The sequence below is a fragment of the Gymnoscopelus microlampas genome, assembly GCF_963454915.1.
Source record: "Gymnoscopelus microlampas genome assembly, chromosome: 24".
NCBI lineage: Eukaryota > Metazoa > Chordata > Actinopteri > Myctophiformes > Myctophidae > Gymnoscopelus > Gymnoscopelus microlampas.
Genome location: NC_139961.1, coordinates 10,092,525 through 10,108,622, shown reverse-complemented (window position 1 = coordinate 10,108,622; position 16,098 = coordinate 10,092,525). Strand labels below are relative to the sequence as shown.

The following is a 16,098-nucleotide window of genomic DNA, read 5'->3' as shown; positions in this document are numbered from 1 at the left end:
GTGACAACATCACTAGTCATTCTGAGCTGTGTTCATTATTTTTCCCCCAACAGAGAAAGTCCCAAAGCCATCGGTGGCTGTCAAGCCCCTGACTTGTTCCCATCACTCTACCAACTGCATGCTGGTCTGTGCAGGAGGGGACATCACAGATTCAGGTCCCGTCACCTATCGCTGGAAGAGTGATGAAAGGAAATGGATGGTGTCTGACTCTGGACAGAACCCTGCACATTTGAATATCACCAATGATGAAGAAGGGAGGAGGGTTAAAAACGTATTTTGTGAAATGAAGAACCCATTCAGTGTGGAGCAGAGTGATCCCTGTAGCAACCCGTTCTACGAAGGTATGTTGTTTACTCCACGATGTGTAGACATTGATCCACTGTGTTACAGGGTCAGCACTGGTTATTTTGACAATTATTTTGGCTCTTAACCCATTAAATCCGGGAACGCATCTCTGTCATTTTAGATTTCTTTGGCTATTCAAAAATAGCAGATATACAAGCTCATAGCGTGGCCAGTGGCCACACTATGAGCTTCTATATCTGCTATCCATAAATGGTAATGTGTGTTTGTTTCTCCTAAGGACATACAGCTGGGGGAGGGATTGTTGGCATTATTGTTGGTGTCATACTTACAGTCGTATTGGTGATGGTGGTGGTGCTGGGTGTGAAATATCATGGTAAGTTACACATAACATACAGCATGCTTACAATGCTAAATAGCTTACATGCAATTTCACAAGCAACGTCATGTTTTAGTTTTCAGTTGGTTGCACACTGTACTGCCTTTAACCCATAAAAACGCATAATGACGCATCTGTGTAACCACATAAGCCATTATTTTGTGTGTGTGTGTGTGTGTGTGTGTGTGTGTGTGTGTGTGTGTGTGTGTGTGTGTGTGTGTGTGTGTGTGTGTGTGTGTGTGTGTGTGTCCAAACAAGCCAACTGCTGAAACCTTATAGTACTGTTATGCTATGTTATCACTGTGTTTGAATTTCCTCTCAGGTCGTATAAAGAAGGTGTTTTCTTCACGTGGGTCTGAGCCTGTGCCTGTGGATGATTCCTGAAGGTGAGACTTTATTTAGCAGTTTGTGATGGGACTTGGTCTGGAGTTGAACCTCCAACTAATTTATTATAATACTTATAAAATATTATCGTCATTATGAAAAGAATAATAGTATCCATTAGGGATGACAAAAAAACATAACACATGTGTGTCTTCATAATAAACCTCCAATCATCAGTTCATCTTGCTGACTGTGACGACTGGCAGAGAGTTGCTATGAAGTGAGAACACTTGGTGGTGTTAGCAATCACTGAGTTGCATGTTTCAACAAAGCGATTCTCTCATCTTGACAATGAAAGACTCTTTTTAATGGACACCTGCAGTTGTTTAGGTTTGTGAGTTCACCTTACACATCAAATTATAATTCTAATCTGAACTGGTAGGCAAATGTATACATTTATTTATGATTTACTGTCAAAGCATTGTTAATGTTGGTTAAGAAAATGAATCAAGGTCTGTATTCATCAATCACTTGTAGGAATTACTGCCACTTTCAGTGAGGAGTAGGAGTTGCATTGTTAACCGCATCTCTCTCTCTCTCTCTCTCTCTCTCTCTCTCTCTCTCTCTCTCTCTCTCTCTCTCTCTCTCTCTCGTTCCAGACGGCCAACCCTGACAAGGAGGTTGAATTGCAAAGAAGTCTCACTTGATCATATCGGTCAGTTATTTTTACTCTGTGTCCATCAGAGTCTTTCATATCATAGCTTTTCAAAAACATCTGTATATTGACAGTCACAAATTCTACTGAAAATATGTCACTGTCAACCCTGGAAAGTAAACCTGACAATGAAAGCCATGCCTGCACCTAACACCTATTGGACCATAGCAATCACTGTTTTAACCTAGCAACCATCTGTTGTACCCTAGAAACCAACTCTTAGCACTATCAATACACTATCAACACTCTTAACACTATCAGCACTTGACCCATTTAGACCTGTTATAACCTATACGTTGTTATACCTAACATTGTTATACCTTAAATCCGGGAGCCACCTCTGTGTCTCGTTAGTTGTTGCTATGGTATACAGCAACATATTTTTTTTATAAATGTTTTGAGATAGAATTCGAATGTTTTCAGAAAACTTAGGTTAGTTTTTAGAAGCCGTTTTTAGAATCGGCCTCAGGTCTAAATGTTTAATGCTATCAATACAGTACGTAAACTATCAACACTTAATTCTATCAATACGTAAACTATCAACACTTAATGCTATCAATACGTAAACTATCAACACTTAATGCTATCAATACGTAAACTATCAACACTTAATGCTACCGATATGTAAACTATCAGCACTTAATGCTATCAATACTTAACACTATATCAACACTTAATGCTATCAATACTTAACACTACACTCTGTAAACTAACTGCAATTAAATCTAACTATTTTTTAACACTAACAGAACTCTTACCATATCAATACCCATTTTCAACCTTATCTTCATGTAAATGGTCCTCACTAATGCTTATTATAAGATGGCACAGTGACATAGTGACATACCTGGAAGCAACATATTACACATACATACCTCAACCAAGCTTGTAATATGCGCCGCAGTCCAGAGAAATAGGCTATTGAAAATGTCTGACCTTCTACATTTCTTTGTTTCAAAATCTTGTCCAACTGAATTAAATAATGTAGAATAGTCCTGCCCTCTACCATTGTTTCCCTTATGGTGTCCCGTAAGACAAGTCCAGATGTGCCTTGGGATTTTGTGACAACCACACGTTATTATTACATGAATTCATTTAATTTATTTAATTTATTTATGTGTGTATTTATTTATTCACACATTTGTATAAATATAGAAAATGTGTTGTGTGCTTGTAGTTATAGATGCTATTTTGCACAGATATGAATACAGATGTGCCTTGAGATTTTGACATACTCTTTGGTGTGCTTTGGACACCAACGGTTTGAAAACCACTGCCTATAAGGTATGGGATGATTGCATTTGGTCGCCCCATGTTTGTTCCATATCAAACTGTGAAAAGTTGACAATAATGTACTATTTGCTGGATTTCCATAAATAGACCTATTCTCATGAACATTTCATGAGAACAGGTCTATTTATGGAAATCCAGCAAAGGATGCTCATTTAATGAGCATCCTCCTAAACATGTCTTGAATTCTCTGTAGCCTGTGATGCATATTTTATCAAATAAAAGACATTGTATAGATGCCTGTAGTTTCTTCTTTAGTTGCAGCTGCAGGTGGGAGTAGAGAGGAAAAGATCAGTTTCACTTCACTTTCACTTTATTACAGAACACAGCTACCTCACTGTGACATCGTTCAAATAAGAAATGTATATAGAAAAACACACCCACTCCTCACTCCAGACCGAGGTGCACTGTCTGAACTTTATATATAGATAATACAGTAGAAAGGTGTGCTTAGTAGAGAAAATCTCCTCCAGAAGGCATAGCCTAATCATAATAGCTTTGTATAAAGTGACATTTCTACATAAAGTCACCATGACATTCAAGAATGATAGAATGATAGAAACCATTAGGACTTGCCTCTATTTCCTGCCTCTGGTGCAGATCGAACTGTGGAGTCGAGAGCAGCTGTGGAGTAGAGAGGAAAAGATCAGTTTCACATTGTTACGTTAGGAAATAAACACAGCTTTAGGCTATTTTATTTTATTATTATTATTATTTTTTATCCCACAATTTTGTAACCCTTTTTCACCCGGTGCCAATTTTCTAAGTGATCCTGGGCGCTACACCCCCACCAGCCTAGGGAGCCCAGGGCCGAGCTCATGCCTCCTTCAATGCATGAGAGCCAGCCAACTGACCTTCTTGTCACCTGACAGGGGGGGGAGTTTCCCCGGTAGGACGTAGCGCGTGGAAGGAACACGTTATTCCAACCAGTTCCCTTCCCCTCCATCAGACGCCCCAGCTGTCATGCGGGAGGCGGTATAGCAACCAGGATTACTACATGTTTTTGTGAGGGTATTACCTACCCTAGGAGACACGGGGAGAACATGCAAACTCCACACAGAGTCATTTTTCAATTGGTTTTGCCATGTGATGAGACTATTGAAGTGACTATGTCACTGACTATACAGTGAACTGTCAGATAAACCAGCCATGTTTTATTTTAAACTAAACACAACACAACACCACACCACACCACACCACACCACACCACACCACACCACACCACACAACACACACTTTTTGCCAAATTTTGTCATGTGTATTCACATACCGTTATATAAAGGCATAATCAAATGTTTTTAAACACATTTTTTATGTAGGCTAAAACTGTGAAGTGTCCATGCATGCACAGTTGCACACTCATTAACTACATAACTACTGTGGCTGTGGCAGTAGCCTATTATCAGGGTATATACATGTAGCCTACTACAGTATAGAACAGTGTTTCTCAAATGGGGGCAGGCTTCCGCTCTCCAAACCCCGGAGAGCAGAGGTAGCCTACTGGTAGCCTATGTGAGAGAAAGTGTAAACTATAGTAGCCTACCAGCCAAAGTGGAAAACATTTATTTTATTGTCATGTTTAATGGAAACACTTTGCCAAACATGTGAAATCTGCTCAGCCTTAGAATCTATTCTTCAAAAGGTGGGGTATCATTCATTCATAGCATCAATCATGGATTTCTCTTGCAGTTTGCAAAATGTTGTATTCGGCTGGATAGGGGGTAGACTACTGGATTCAGAAATAAAATTCCACCATGTTTGACTGAAATTTGGTTTGCCCTGCATGTAATATTGTTCATTAGGCTAATTAGGCTTCTCATGGCTGCAGTGTAACACAGATTTTTGATAGGACACTTACCTCCAGAAAAGAGTGTGATTGTTTTGTAAATTGGCCATATAGGTTTGTGAATCTATGTGATAACTTTAACAATTTGAATTTAACAATTCAAATCCAAGTTGAAATTTAGGCTATTTTTGGAGGTTCAAAACATCAAAATATACACTATTGAACACAATTTTATTTGGGGATTTCATTTGAACAGAGGAAAGCCCATTACATTTTAATTGCAACTTGAATACGTGACCTTTTTCCTTTTTGTTTCATGGAAGCCCATAGGTAGTGGTGGAAAAAGTACTCAATTTTTTTACTTAAGTAAAAGTAATACTGCAATGCAGAAACACTGTTACAAGTAAAAGTCCAGTGATCAAAATTGACTTGAGTAAAAGTACAAAGGTATTGGCATCAACATTTACTTAAAGTACTAAAAGTAAAAGTACTGATTATGCAGAATGTCATTGCACAAGTTATCACATATATAAAATGTATTAAAAATCTTTTGAAAATAGCAGATCTACAAGCCGGACTTGTAGATCGACTCAAAGAGCCAAAGTTTAAATAGGGCTGAAGTGGTACATGTTCTGTAATAATAATCTACAAAGTAACTAGTAACTAAAGTTTTCAAATAATTGTAGTGGTGTAAACGTACAATATTTGCATCTGAGATGTAGTGGAGTAGAAGTAAAAGTATTGAAAATTGGAAATACTCAAGTAAAGTAAAAAATTAGTTACTTTACACCACTGCCCATAGGCTACCACCAAAAGGTAATCTCGATCATTTCATGCCCCACAGCAGCAGTTGAATGAAACACTTTCACTCAGGGCTTTGTCACCACTTTGTGGTGTAACAGCAGTGTGTGTGCGATGGCTTTTGGAAGCTTTCCTGTCGTATTAACAATCATCCTTTTCTTCATCTTCTTTGGAGAAACCGACACTTGTGAATAGTATTATGTTCGAGATATGAACTGTTTGAAATTGGGCGTCAGTATGACATATTCCATTACTTATACACTAAACGATATAGAAATAATCCCAAATGTTTGTTGGTTTTGTATGGTTTGAGCCTAACCTTTCTCTCATACCACAAAGGAGCTGGGTGAAGTAAGGACTTCTTCAGACTGGCAGCCAAAATCCAGTTGATTTCCTATCCAGATTAGAGTGAGATTGGTTTTATGCAGTATGTACAAGGCCAAGGCATGTGATTCAAATTTGATTAGCAAACATCTGTAGTTTTTTGTTGTTCAGACTTGATAAAACAAACCTGATTCCAATCTGGATAGGCCAAAAATCTATGGGTGTCAGTGTGAACATAGCCAAAGTATCTTTATATGGATTAAACGTTTTGGGTCTTGTAAATTATATTGTTAGGGTTGGATAGACAGTGTGCAGGCCGATAACATTATACTCACTTTTTGTCTGGCCACATAGTTTACATCCATTCCTGCATCTTGTCCTCATAGGATAGGCCTTGTCACGGGCAACCCATGCCCTATAGACAAGAACAGTAACTTTGAAGTGTCTCAGTTCTGTTACTGTATTGCATGTTGTGTCTTAGTTCTGTTACTGTATTGCAAGTTTTCTTATAATCATCAGGGTCGTAGCACCAAATTCTGGGCCCTGGGGACAAAGATTCACTGTGGGCCCCCCTATGATTTTCTTTTCTTTTTTTTCTTTTTAGGCCCCCCTCACCTGGGGCCCTAGTAACTCAGTCCCCCTGTGATGCCCCTGACAATCATCATGGACATGTGTGCATTGATAAAGATCACAAGGAAAATTCAATGGTTTTAAGCTTTTCTATTTATTATTTGAAACTGTTAAATGAGTGATTGTCACCTGTCTCTCCTCTGCAGTACTGGCAATCCTGTTGATTGGGAGGTGCCAAGTACTGTAGAGAGGAGGGGTGTTTTGTCTATGTTTAAGAGTAGTCTGATAAGTTTGTGAATTAATTGGTGCTTGGGAAATGTATTTGAATTGTTGGTAAATTCCTTATGTTATTGTGTGAGTAACTCATGGCCCATAATGTAGCTTTATTTGAGTTTACCAATTACAGGTCATTGTCTTGGTAGGATCCACCTGGTATAAAGAGCAGGTTGGGACAAGCCAAGTTTAGTATGTGTTTGGCTGGCAACAGACAACAGTCAGGGGAGAGAGCTGCAGGGCCTTAGTTAGAAGGTATAGCCTGCCCTGGTATAGCACTGCCAGAGTTGTTTTGTCTGCAGTTATACATTTACATTCCAAGTCTTCGTTTTGTTGTCTTTATTTGTTTTGATTCCTATTCGGTTACCGTTAGGCGTTAACCTATGAATTTTGCCTAGGCCTGCACTGCAATTACTGCACAGGACTTTTGGTGATTGTTGTTTGGGAGAAATAGATATACCCAAACCTACATTCTGGACTTTGTCAACTTTTTTTGGAGCCTCAAGCCATCGGTCAACCTTCACAGGCCTAATAATAAGCCAAGTAGAGGCACCTGTGGCTCAAGAGATGACTACAATATCTCTGGGAACTTGTTCTAACATAAATACTAAATATAATAAATTCTACTTAGGAGAACCTAAGTGCAGGCTGATTGAACACTTAATGCATAGAGGTAGAAATCATGGTGAGAAATGGGGGGAAAAGTGTAATAAAATGTATAAACGTATGAGCCACACAAGATAGCAAGGACACGCACATATAAGAGTGTGTTTCCATGCACACAATATTCACATTCCAGTCCCTGTACATAAGAATAGACTAAACACACAATACAGTAAATGCAGACCCAGGATCAAATGTAGACAATAAACAATTTAGCATTTCATCTGTATATCTCTCTCCCAATGGGATGTGAATTCTTTTTTTGTTTAGAAATATTTGTGGGCTTTGTATGCCCCAGTAGGCTGACAGGAAATGGGGAGAGAGAGATTTGGAGTGACACGCAGCAAAGGCCGTCGGGACGTGCTGTCAGGCTACAAGCCTAGGTGGATGGCATGTATATTGATGTACATGCAAACACACTCAAAATAACAGAAGCAGTTTTACAAAGTACTTTCACTGAATGGCTTGCAAAGGATAAAAACCAGAGCAGAAACGGATGTAAGGTGCTCAAACACACTAATCGAGAAGAGAAAATAAGATAGCATAATGTGAGTACAATGTATTAAATTACTGTTTCAGGTAATATACGGTATTTCAGGTAATATCAGGTAATATACGGATTTTTCAGTCCTCTATATGGATGATTTCGAGAAAGTCCTTAAAATATCATTCCAGTCCTCTTTGATAAATAAAAAGCCAAGATGAAACTCACTGTCTCCCTTATACATAGTAATACAGTCAAGCCCCTAGCAGGGACCCCCCTGAGTCTATACATGCTCCAGTGATTAGAAATGAATAATTCAAAATATGCTCCTCATTGACAGCTCTCAACTCAACAACTCTTTTAGAACAAAAATGAACGCAAACAAGTTGATTCAGACAATATACATCACCAAAGCCAGTACTGTTATTTTATTTTATTTTTTTATTAACTTCCTGTTGATTTTACTATTTGACGATCCGGTTCAATTTAACATCCAATGCAATTCAACATTCTTGTCACGGGTGATCGTCTAGAATATATATATATATATATATAGAGAGAGAGAGAGAGAGAGAGAGAGAGAGAGAGAGAGAGAGAGAGAGAGAGAGAGAGAGAGAGAGAGAGAGAGAGAGAGAGAGAGAGAGAGAGAGAGAGAGAGAGAGAGAGAGAGAGAGAGAGAGAGAGAGAGAGAGAGAGAGAGAGAGAGAGAGATTTAAATTGTGCTTCTGTCAGAGAACATTGGAATATCAAGAATGACATTTTTTTTTTTTTGGCGTTTAGGCTTCGTAAACAAAGGTTGCGCTGTGTGTGTGTGTGTGTGTGTGTGTGTGTGTGTGTGTGTGTGTGTGTGTGTGTGTGTGTGTGTGTGTGTGTGTGTGTGTGTGTGTGTGTCGGGGTGTGCAGTCCTGTGAGCCTGTGTGTTAATGCGGCCCTGTCAGCAGGAAGAATTGATGATTGGAGGTTTATTATGATTATGAACACACGGACATCTTGTGTTATGGCTGTTATGCTCATTGCTCATCCCTCATGGATACTATTTTATTAATTTCATAATTTCAAATATTCGATAATTCATTTCAAATATTTGATAATTATAATGTGTTATTATTATAAATGAGTTGGAGGTCGAAAGGTCCAGACCAAGTCACATCACAAACTGCTCAAATGAAGTTCTCAAGCTCACTCACCTTCAGGAAAAAAGCCAGCCGCTCACAAAGTCGGGCACCACCTTCCTTAAAGGCTCTGAGATTAAATTCAAGCACAGCGATAACATAACATGATTAGATATGTACCGATAGAATTATTTCCTTCCTGATACCAATACCGATACCTGAATTTGTGTATCAGTTGATTAAAACATTTGTTAATATAGCATCCACGTCAGTTTAACCACTTTAACCCTAATTGAACACAGAATGATATACATTTTTAGAACAATGTTTGTGTAATGGCTAGAGTTGTGAATTAAAATGGATCAAATTGATTGGGAATCGATTTTGAATCGATAATCGATTTTGAATCGAATCATGACCCCAAGAATCAAAATCTAAAAGAATTGTGGGATACCAAAACATTCACACTCCTGGGTTCGGTGCTTAGACTCTCGATGCAGCATTTTAGGCTGCATCTGAGGCATTTGCAACAGTAGTATCGGAACAATTCTGAACATTGTAAGCATGTTGTATGTTATGTGTAACTTGAAATCAGTAGAGAAACTTACCAAACAGCCAACTGACTAAACTGCGTATCTTTCCCACAATTGAAGAATCTTAGGAGGAAAACATCATTACAGTACATTAATGGGTTTCATTTGCTTTCAATTAAATAGCTTATTTCTGCCTCAGCCTGTATGTCTATATACTGTATGAATTATATTGAATCATGATTTAGGCATATATGTGGTTAGCCACACATAAAAGTGTATTGGTTAATTTGCATATTGTTTTCAAAATAATCATGTTCTTCTTTTTTGGCAGAACATGCTCTGCCATTGAGTGTTATTTGGTTGAATAATGGGGGAGATGTCATCATTTTAAACACACTCAGGGAGGTGCAATAACGTAGTAGTATCAAACTGCATTTCTGGCAGGTCTAACGCTGGCTATCTCCTTTGTGTAAACCACACAATTTCGGCTTTTATTATTATTATTATTAGGCCTCCAACTTTGTATTTGCCATGTTGAATGTTGCATTGAGCATTTCTTACTGCTGCGTTAACCATTCAAATTTACATTTTCTCTTCGGAGGACTTGACAGATGACATTTAAAAATATAGAATATTAGAAGTACACATGAACACATGAACCGTAACATTTATCCTTCACAGGACACAATTCATACTTACCCATCACTTCAACAAGGCAAGTCTTGCTCTGCAGTCGACCGTTTACCCCCACAGAATATACTCCACTGTCTTCTGTGTTCGTGTTGTTGATGACCAACTTTCCAGTGACTTTATTCAGTTCAGTGCGGTCTCTATATGTCCCATAGTAATCCACATCAGGACCAAAGCCCTGATCCCATTCTGCTACCTTGTTGGGCCCAAGTTTCCACAGGATGCCAGTGATAGAAACAGAGGTTGGCTCTGGATCCAATTTAAGCGTTTCTCCCTGTTGTATGTGTGTCACTTCTTGCTGGGCTGTGGAGAAAACGATTTCAGTCAAATTAAACAGTTAGAGCAGCTAGTAATTATAATAAAATGTTTAGCAGTAAAAAAAAAAAAGCATCTACTGTACACCACCAGTCTAAAAAATAATATCAAATAAAATAAACCACAACAATCTCTTCAAAGCCCAAAAGACCCATAAATACAGCAATGTGTGTCTTGTTCCAGTGATAAGACAAATACTAAACCCCAGTAGTTGAGTCAAGGTATAGATATTCCTGGCAACAACTCAACTACAAGTGATTGCTCAGTCAAATTTGTACTTAAGATTTGTACATTTTCAGCGAAAAGTACAATATTTGTAGCGGATTGAAAGTCATTGTCATATTTACAACAAATTAGGTATAATAAGGTGTAAATGACAATGACCGTCAAACAGGATGTTGATACTCCAAACCAGAAGACACACAACATGAGTCGGGTGTGTCCATGTTATAAATGTTTTAAAGTGTCTTCTCCTACCTGATGTCAGGATGAGTCCAGCTGCTGTCAACAGACAGACGAACCATGAAGCTCTGAGGAGACGAGCCTTCATCTTGATGATGTATAACTAATAAACAACAACACAACACAACACAACCTACACACACAAACGTTAATGGCGGACTGGACTAGTTGTTTGCTGTCTTCATGTGAGACCAACAGTCCTGTATTAGCCAGGATACCCAGTATGTTGACCAAAAGAGGCGCATCCCGTACGGACGTCACTTGACCCAGGTAAAGGGAAGATGCATATAAAATATATTTTTATCTGTGCGTCTGCCTGCCTATGTGTTTGTGTGCTGTACACGAAGAGCACTAGGACCCTGAGGGTGCCGATCAGTTGACACAGTGCACGCGTGCACTGTGTCAACTGAAGCGCGTGCGTGTGTTTTTCCTCAGGTGGGCGGGCACATTATTGTGTGTGTGGAAACAGGAGACTTTGTTCTTAAAACAAACAGTGGGAAGAACAACTGTGTTAAAGGGCAAGAGAAGACCACTTTGGTAGAGGTTTGGGTTGTGTAGTTACCTTGCCATGATGTAACTCCAAAAGTGGACAAGAAAAAATATATATTTGCTCCATTGATTAGAAATTGATAATTCAAAATATGGTCCTCATTGACTTACCTGCAGATGCGTAACTAGCGGGATACAGACAACGCTTTTGCGTTGGGTCCCAGAGTCATTTGGGGGCCCACGGTGACCACCCCGCATCGGGGCCCACTGTTGCCTTGTTACGCCGCTGCTTACATTGTACGGTAAAACAGCTCTCAAAGTCACTCTTTTAGCACGTAAACGAACACAAACAAAGCTGATTCAGACAATATAGAACATTACAAAACCCAGTACTGTTTTTTTTTTATATAAAAATGTGAACTTCCTGCTATATTTTGAATTATCAATTTCTAATCAATGGGGCAATTATTTCAAATTTGTTGTCCACCTTTGGAGTTACATCATGGCAAGGTAACTACACAACCCAAGAGTCCAGAGACTACAGAGCCTTCTGGTAGCTCTGTAGAACCACGTTAGACCTGGACCTATATGGACCAGAGCTACTTTATGTAAGAGGGACTCGGGAGGCTTCATAATAGACATGCTCAAGCGGGCAATAAAGGTGTTGCTGCATGTGAGGTTATGTTAGTATATCATACAGTACTAGCGTATAGTTAGTTAAACATGGACTGAGCTACAACAGCCTGGACTGCACTAACAAGCTGAACAGTGCAAAGTCTAATGATTCAGCTAGTGTAAAGGAAATCTGTGTGTGTGTGTGTTTGTGTGTGTGTGTGTGTGTGTGTGTGTGTGTGTGTGTGTGTGTGTGTGTGTGTGTGTGTGTGTGTGTGTGTGTGTGTGTGTGTGTGTGTGTGTGTGTGTGTGTGTGTGTGTGTGTGTGTGTGTGTGTGTATGTGATTAAGAGTTGAGAGACAGCTGGTTGATGGGCACTGTCATTGTGTAGGAAAATGTCAAATACTGAAATATGAAAAGAAATTACTGACATTTATTACATAAAAATAGGTATTTCAAAAAAGAAAGTGAACATTTTTCAACCTGGAAACAATTATGACAAAGTAATTGTGATTATCTCTATAATTGCGATTAGTTGTTTATGTAATAATTGTGACAATCTTTTGAAAATAGCAGATATGCATGCTCAGAAGACACGTTGTGAGCTTGTATATCGACTATTTTCAAATTGCCAAGGTGAAGTGTTTTTGTAATAATGAAAATCTACAAAGTAACTAGTAACTAAAGTTTCAAATAATCAATGTAACTAATGTACTTAGTTACTTTACGCCACTGAGTTTAGAACAGTGAAACCATGGTTGTTAAATCATGAGTCAATAGGAGGATATCAGTGTTGTGAAAACTCACTAAAAACAAACATGATTTTTGAACTCTTACAAAGTGAGAAGTAAACGGTGTCCTGACATGACCTTATTGCTTGGGTGAGCAGAGCAGAAGCAGATGCTCCTCTGGTCTGGGATCAGTTCACTTTGCAGGTTGTTGATCGGGTCTGGTTATGGAAACAGTGTGTGTGTGTGTGTGTGTGTGTGTGTGTGTGTGTGTGTGTGTGTGTGTGTGTGTGTGTGTGTGTGTGTGTGTGTGTGTGTGTGTGTGTGTGTGTGTGTGTGTGTGTGTGTGTGTGTGTGTGTGTGTGTGTGTGTGTGTGTGTGTGTGTGTGTGTGTGTGCGTGCGTGCGTGCGTGCGTGCGTGCGTGCGTGCGTGCGTGCGTGCGTGCGTGCGTGCGTGCGTGCGTGTGTGTGTGTGCAAACTACCGGATACAGTAGGCGGACTCTAGACCGGATCAAACTGGTTAATCCCCTCTCTGCACCGTTCTGTTTGTCAGCAAAACCAACCCCGGTCCCTAAAAGGTAATTTTGTCCACTCTGTATGGTAGAGTATGTTAATACAATATCATTTATACAATCTGTATGGTAGATTATGTTGATACAATATCACTTATATAATTGGAGTGGTTGTATTTTGTCCCCTGCTCTTCTATAGAGACATTTAGATCGTGTCAAAGGTCATGTCTCACCTAGAAACAGGATCTGACATGAATTTTGAAGGTCAAGATTCAATTCATCCCCTGAGCAAGCGGGCAGGCTCTATTAGCTCAATGGTAAAAGTGTAGAGGTGGAGTTACATTTACTATTTGATTGATTATGAATTTAAAGCACAGAAATAATCTAAAAAAGATATGACATTATTCAAAAGTCCCAGAGGAAAACACTTTAAAACATTACTGGAAATTTGCATTAAAAACCTTATTCATTTAATCTATTGTAATGTTTTTTTCATTTTCAAAGAACAAAGTAATATATCAGTCACCAGAAGCACAGACGTGTTTTTGAGTCTAACATGGTTAACATGGATTTTGAAGTAATAATGGGTTTATATAGGAAGTGGTGATGCGCAAGTCAGGATTTTTTCATAACCCGCCCCGCCACAGAGCCCAACCCACCCAACCCGCCCCAAAAATATATAAATCAACGACCCGGCCTGTTTGTAACCCGCAAAAAGTAGCCTACCGACTTGCTTTTCGACACTGTAGTCTATAGCAAGTCCATTCAATTGCTTTCGAGAGAGAGAGAGAGAGAGAGAGAGAGAGAGAGAGAGAGAAAAAGGGGGGGGGGGGGGGGGGGGGGGGAGGTAGGGAGCGACAGAGAGAGGGAAGGAGTGTTTAGCCTGGTTCCAGATGAATCTGCCATTGAAAAGCAGATTGGCAGATTATGTCTGGCCCCTCTCAGTTGGATTTCTCTCCCGCCGAAGTTGTGAGGGACCAATCAGGGCCCAGTATGCAAATATGGGTCAGGTTTATCAACAGAGGCATTTTTGGGGGGGAAATGCACGTTCCAAACAGAGATTCCAGCAGAAGCCACTTTTCTTGGTCAGTGGGTGTAGGCCATAGGCTATTACTACTCGTGTCTCTTTTTGTTTACAAATAATCTCGCCGATTGCATCGATCAGTCATATTTATTTTTCAGCTGCGGTCAAAAGAAACGCTTCCCCGTCTCATCCAATCTTTTCAACCATTTAAAGGAGTAGTTCACCCAAAAAATAACTGATTAAAATATTGACCGCGGGACCTGCGGGCTACGGGTCGGCCCACGCATCACTAATAGGAAGTGTCTAATAAAACTACTATCAAAATATTGAATTATGCAAATTAAAAACTGTATGGGGTAAACACAAAAGCCTGAGCAGACGTTAAAATGACCCCAGGCAGAATAACTAATAACCATGATTTGAATAAATAACAAATACCCAGTAACATACATTGCAGCTATGATTGATTGATTGATTGATTGATTGATTGATTGATGGATTGACAGATGGATTCACATTCATGGCAATTTATGAAGAACAAAGGTTTTAACAGATGATGCACCCTCACTAAGCAGAGATGAAATACCTATAACAGACAATAGGGGGAAACATCACACTTCTAATTGCTACTGATAAATGCAAGGAGGTTATTTCAAACAAATGCTCAATGATGAAGTATTAAATGTTTTATTGCAAAAGCACAATCTGATTAGCCTGGTAAACCCCCCTCCCTCCGGAAAGTGAAACAAAATGTGTGTGCGGAGTCAGGTTACAATCTGATAACAAAGCTCACACGTACAGTATCGATGTAGGCCAAGTTAAATGTATGATATATGCATGAATTTCAAAATGGGATGAAATGTAGGCCTATTACAATAATATGTATTTGCAAATATTCTCTTAACTTTCAGCCACAAATTTTAAGCCAGAGGGTCATCTAGTATTTTTTATCTCACGCATGTCTTATGTTAATTCAGCCGTTAAAAGAAACACAGCATGAAACAGCTAAATAAATGTCAACATCTGAGACGTCAACCATAAACCAACTTCTGCTTTCTCCCAGTTCTCTGTCTTATCATGATTATTATTGATAACATATACTGTGGAGAGAGAGATCATGTATGCAAATAAAATATCATTGAGTTTAAAACATGGTCATTTTGTAAAAGGTTCTTTAAACTATAATTTTACAGTAGGCTAAACGTTGCATATAGTGCTTTTATACAAAGGGCTTTACAATGTATATTACATTCACCCATTCTCTCTTGTGCGCGCGCGCACACACACACACACACACACACACACACACACACACACACACACACACACACACACACACACACACACACACACACACACACACACACACACAAATAAGGAAACAGTTAGGGGTTCAGTCTCTTGCTCAAGGACACTTCGACACTAACCCAGGGAGAGGCGGGGATCAAACCGGGAACCTTCCGTTTCCCAAGCAGCCGCTCTACCCCCTGAGTAGGGATGGGGATTGAGAATTGATTCTTTCACGGAATCCATTCCCAAGTTATTGACAATCAGAAATCAATAAGGTTTTGGCTTATCAAGTCTCTTATCAGTTCTCTTACAGATTTTAGCTGATGTCTAGAGAGATGAGAATCATGTCATTGAAATCAAATCACTAGTCTGGAACAAACATAATGTCCTTCAAATGAAGCCTTTGACTTCTGTTGAA

The 16,098-nt window shown here is 39.2% G+C and overlaps 1 protein-coding gene and 1 long non-coding RNA gene across 2 annotated transcripts in view; one reads left to right on the top strand and one right to left on the bottom strand.

The window, feature by feature from the left end:
* Positions 1-16,098, top strand: part of LOC311040347 (hepatic and glial cell adhesion molecule-like) — a 95,077-nt gene that overhangs the window by 8,014 nt on the left and 70,965 nt on the right. The gene's annotated exons all lie outside the window — the stretch shown is intronic.
* LOC311040852 lies at positions 9,135-10,382 on the bottom strand. Its single transcript, XR_014600331.1, has 3 exons — positions 10,257-10,382; positions 9,633-9,680; positions 9,135-9,154 (listed from the first exon to the last, which is right to left on the bottom strand). It is a non-coding gene; the product is annotated as an uncharacterized lncRNA (long non-coding RNA).